Source organism: Gossypium arboreum, chromosome 5 (assembly GCF_025698485.1).
Source record: "Gossypium arboreum isolate Shixiya-1 chromosome 5, ASM2569848v2, whole genome shotgun sequence".
NCBI classification, from domain to species: domain Eukaryota; kingdom Viridiplantae; phylum Streptophyta; class Magnoliopsida; order Malvales; family Malvaceae; genus Gossypium; species Gossypium arboreum.
In genome coordinates, this window is record NC_069074.1 from 40695019 (window position 1) to 40700471 (window position 5453).

A 5453-nucleotide genomic window follows, 5' to 3' on the forward strand; every position below is an offset into this window, starting at 1 on the left:
AACCTTGTCATCGAAGTGGCTATCATAGAGAATCCATTCACAAATCTTCTGTAGTATCCAACCAAACCCAGAAAACTTCTCTGTCACATTCCTCAGTGGTTTCCACTCAACGATAGCTGAGATCTTACTGGGGACAACTCTAATCCTGTCACCTAACACAATGTGTCCCAATAATCGGACCTCTCGTAGCCAAAATTTTCTCTTAGTGAACTTGGTGTATAACTGCTTATCTTTCAAGGTTTGTAGAACCATTCTCAAATGCTCCGCGTGTTCACTCTCATCACGTGAGTAAATCAGTATGCCGTCGATAAAGATGACTATGAACTTATCTAAGTACGGTCAGAAATACGATTCATTAAGTCCATGAAAACCGCCAGGGCGTTTGTTAAGCCAAAGGGCATGACGAGGAACTCATAATGGCCATACCTCGTCCAAAAAGCAGTTTTTGGTATATCTTGCTCCTTAACCCTTAACTGGTAGTAGCTTGACCTTAAGTCTATCTTAGAAAACACGATAGCTCCCTTCAACTGATCGAACAGATCATCAATTCTTGGCAAGGGGTACTTGTTCTTCACAGTCACCTTGTTGAGCTATCTGTAATCTATACACAATCTCATCGACCCATTTTTCTTTTTCACAAAAAGTACTAGAGCACCCCACGGGGAAAAAATCGGTCTCACAAAACCCTTTTTAATTAACTATTGTAGTTGAACTTTCAGCTCCATAGGAGCCATCCTATATGGAGCAATCGAGATGCGTGTCGTACCTGGGACTAACTGGACGCAATCCGGGTAATTCCTCCAGAAACAAGCCCGTAAACTCACATACCACTGGTACCGATTCAATCTTAATCTCAGACATTTGAGTATTCAGCACAAAAGCTAGATAAGCTTCACACCCTTTTCTCAAATATTTCTCCACAATCATAGACGATATCGCTACAGGTGAGTCATCTGATTCATCTAGTTTAACCCGAAAAATGTTTTCATCTTCACATTTCAACTCAATATATTTCCTTCGACGGTCCACTAGAAAACTATTAAAAGTTAACCAATCCATTCCAAGGATTACATCGAATTCATCAAACAGAAACAACATGAGGTTAGCCAAAAAACTATGACCCTTAATTGTCAATGGACAATTTCTACACACTTGGTCAACTAACATATGCTTGCCTAACGGGTTAGACACTTTTACTACAAATTCAATAGGTTCAACTAACATATTCATACTGGGTACCAATTTCATGCAAACATAAGAATAGATAGACCCTGGATTAATTAAATCAACAACAGAAATATCATGAAGAGAAAAAGTACCCGTAATCACATCTAGTGAAGATGCTTCTTCGCGAGCACGAATGGCATAAGTCTTTGCAGACGCTTAGCCCTTAGACCTCACTGTTGTATCTCTAGAAGCACCTCTGCTTCTAGCCCCACTGCCTGGGTTCTTTGGTGGTCTACCCCTCGAAGGAGCATTACTCGCTCTCTCATCCTATTTTTTCTTTGTCATCTAATTCGAGGCAGATTCAGATGAAGTGTTCTAGAGATCCACATTTGAAACAACCTCTTTCGTTCCCTCGGCACTCACCGAAATGACACCCACCACATTGCAAACACTCCGGCCTATTTGGCCAAGTACTACCAACATTTGCGATGGAAGTCAATTGGGCTTTAGACGTCATGTACTGCTTGTTCTTGTTTTTACTCGAGAATCCCCCTGAAGCATTCGATTGGGTAGTGAATTCCCTCGATCTCTTAGATGAGGACTGATATGGCTTCCCTATCTGTCTCTTCTTTGAATCACACGACTCAATAGCCACCTTTCTATTCTCTTTAACCAACTCTTCTGCTCTACAAGCTCTTTCAACCAGTACTACAAATTCACTTAGCTCTAGGATGCCGACAGATACTCGGATGTCTTCATTCAATCCATCATCAAATCTCTTGCACATGATGGCTTCAGTAGATACGCACTCCCTAGCGTATTTGCTGAGCCTCACGAACTCACGCTCATACTCTATTATTGTCATTCGACCTTGCTTTAGTTTGAGAAATTCTTTCCTCTTTTGGTTGATAAACCTCTGACTAATGTACTTCTTTCAGAATTCTTCCTTAAAGAATCCCCAAGTTATCCTCTCTCTCAGTACAATAGATACAAGAGTATTCCACCATTGGTAGGCCGAGTCTCGTAGGAGTGACACTACACACTTCATGCACTCTTCGGGTGTGCATGGTAGCTCATCAAATACTCTAATGGTATTTCTAGCCAAAACTCTCCTCTCTCCAGGTCGTCATCAATATTCACCCAGAATTTCTCAGCCCCTTGTTTACAGATTTTGTCCACTAGAGGTTTCTCTCTCCTAGCCATATCTGCTCATTGAGGAGCTATATGAACGGGTTGAGGAATTGGGGGAGGTGGGGGAGGTGGAGATTCAGATTCACACGAATGAACTCCGAATACCATACGTCCATCATGTGGAAGCTTCTCTAGCTCCTCCGCCCTAACTCATTGTCACTGGCCCACTATCTACTGATGCTATCCCTTCAACGGGAGCCGGTACATTACTCTCTACATCATCTACCGTAGTTACGTCAGGATCCATTTACTGTATAAATAAAAACATAATTTATCTCGTCAAGGGTCGTCATACGATCAATATACAATTGTGGCATGTATAGCTAGACAAGTACTCACGCTAGGTTAGTCCTAGAACCGACTAAACCATAGCTCTGATACCACTAAATGTAACACCCCACACCCGAGCCCTACGCCGGGACAAAATACAAGACGTTACCACACTTAATCACATGCATACAATCATTTCGATGTCATTAAAACTCAGTCAAATTAAAAAAAAATTCGAACTTTATCTAAACTCCTTAATATGGGCCTATAAGACCCCAAACATCCATTGGAAACTATTCGGGACCAACTCGGATCCTTTAACTAACTTTAGAAAAATAACTCTTAAAACAGGGCACACGCTCGTGTGGAAGGGCAACACGCCCGTGTGGTCATTATAACACAATCGTGCTGATGGCCTGTGTGACACACACGGCCTAAGCATCTAGAGACACACTCATGTCTCATGCCCGTGTGAATTAAATTCTAAATTCAAACCTACAGGGGTTTTCACATGGCCTGATACACGCCCATGTCTGTGGCCCGTGAACCTCACACGGCCATGACACGCCTGTGTCCTAGCTTGTGTCTAAAAACCTTAACATTCTGTTTCTGACGTCAACATCCAATTTAGGGCATACGGCCAAGGCACGCGCCCATGGCCAAAGGCCGTGTCCTCCACATGGCTGAGTCACACGGCCGTGTCTCTGCCTGTGTGTTTACTACCATGCATACTGACTTGCAAATGTTACGTGCAGGGGACACACGGCCAAGCAATAAGCCCATGGGGCTGACCGTGTGTCACACATGGCCTAGACACACGCCTGTGTGTCTACTTGTGTGAACAAAATAAGGTTATTTACCAAACCTTTTTGCCACCTTTACTTGCACTAACCTACGTAATCTCTAACATGGCAAATCCACACAACAATACAAGGTCTAATCAGCCATACAAGGTATTATCTCATTCATGCAATTTACTCATCCATGAAAATATCATCATTTGCATATATCAATAATGAACATTAGCCATTATCCAAGGTTTTATACAAAATGAAGGGATTTATCCCAAGCCAACACATTTGGGAAAATTAACATTGACACAAAACTCAAAAGTCTAAGCCTTATACATGCCATTTTCAAAATAATAAAACCAACTATACTAAGTGCTTTGGTTGATAGTGTGATCGATGCCTCCGACGTCCGATGATTCTCGAGCTAATTAGGCGGCACTATAAGAAAATGGAAAGGAGAGGGAATAAGCATAAAACTTAGTAAGTTGCATGCAATAAATATAACAACAACTTTACCATTCATTATCATGCTCATAATATAAAAGTCGGCATAAGCACAACTTACTCATCACTATCCAATACAATTCACATAGCATATATTGAGCTCACATCTCATACATTTCAAATAGGTACTTGTACCACTCACAGCATGGTTATACCTTTCTCATTTAACTTAAACTGTAACTCTCATAGTTGAACCATTTGGAATACTATCGGATATTAACTAAGCCTCAAACATAGGGTATAGTGCCGATGCCATGTCCCAGACATGATCTTACACTGGATCATCCATCAAGTCGATGCAATGTTTCGGACATGGTCTTACACTGACTATCGAAATCGAGGTCGACGCCATGTCCCAGACATGGTCTTACATTAGCTTTCACATATCCGTGCTGATGCCATGCCCAGACATGGTCTTACACTGGCACCTCTATACGTGTCGATGCCATGTCCCATACATGGTCTTACATTGACTATCGAAATCGAGGCCGACGCCATATACCAGACATGCTCTTACACTAGCTCTCACATATATATGCCGATGCCATGTCCCAGACATGGTCTTACACTGGCACCTCTATACGTGTCGATGCCATGTCCTAAACATGGTCTTACACTGACACATCTCGTAGCCAATGCATGTCCCAGACATGTCTTACACTGGTTTACATCTCAAGGCCGATGCATGTCCCAGACATGTCTTACACTGGCTCTCGTCTCAATGCCAATGCCATGTCCCAAACATGGTCTTACACTGGCTCTCATAATGTGGCCAATGCATGTCCCAGGCATGTCTTACACTAGCATACAAAGAACCCGAATGTCATGGCATGATTATCCAATTTATTTTCTAAGGTTCAAACGAGGGCTCTACTATCTCAATATTCATCATACATAATCATTTCCACAAACAAGCAATTTATGTTATATCAATTCAAACACATATAATAACAATGTAGTTGTATTATTTACATATAACTTACCTCGGATTACAAAATGTAGACGACTAGTTCGGCTTAGTCCACTTGTTTTGCTTTTCCCTAATCTAGGCCCAAATTTTGTAATTCTTGACCTATAATGATATAAATTCACAAATTTAATCATTTTATTGATCTCGATACCCAAAAATTCATAATTGGACAAAATTACCATTTTGCCCTTAGACTTTCACAAAATGACCATTTTACCCCTAGACTCGAAAATCAATTTTTATCACATTTTCTCATTAATCAAGTCTAGCCGAATAGTTTTTATACTAGTAACAGCCCACAATTCTCATTATTTCACACATTCATCAACTATTTTACAACTTATGCAAAATGGTCTCTAGTTAAGATTTCTATGAAAACTACTTTACAAAAGTTATTTATTTAACAACCACGATTCATTTTAATTCATAAAATTTCAGAAAAAAACATGAAAACTCTCATGCTAAAACCTTATACTTTCAGCCATTTTTCAAAATAGTCCTCTTGTTAGAAAGCTCATGGTACAAGGATCTCAAAAGTACAAAAATATTCAAGAAAAGCC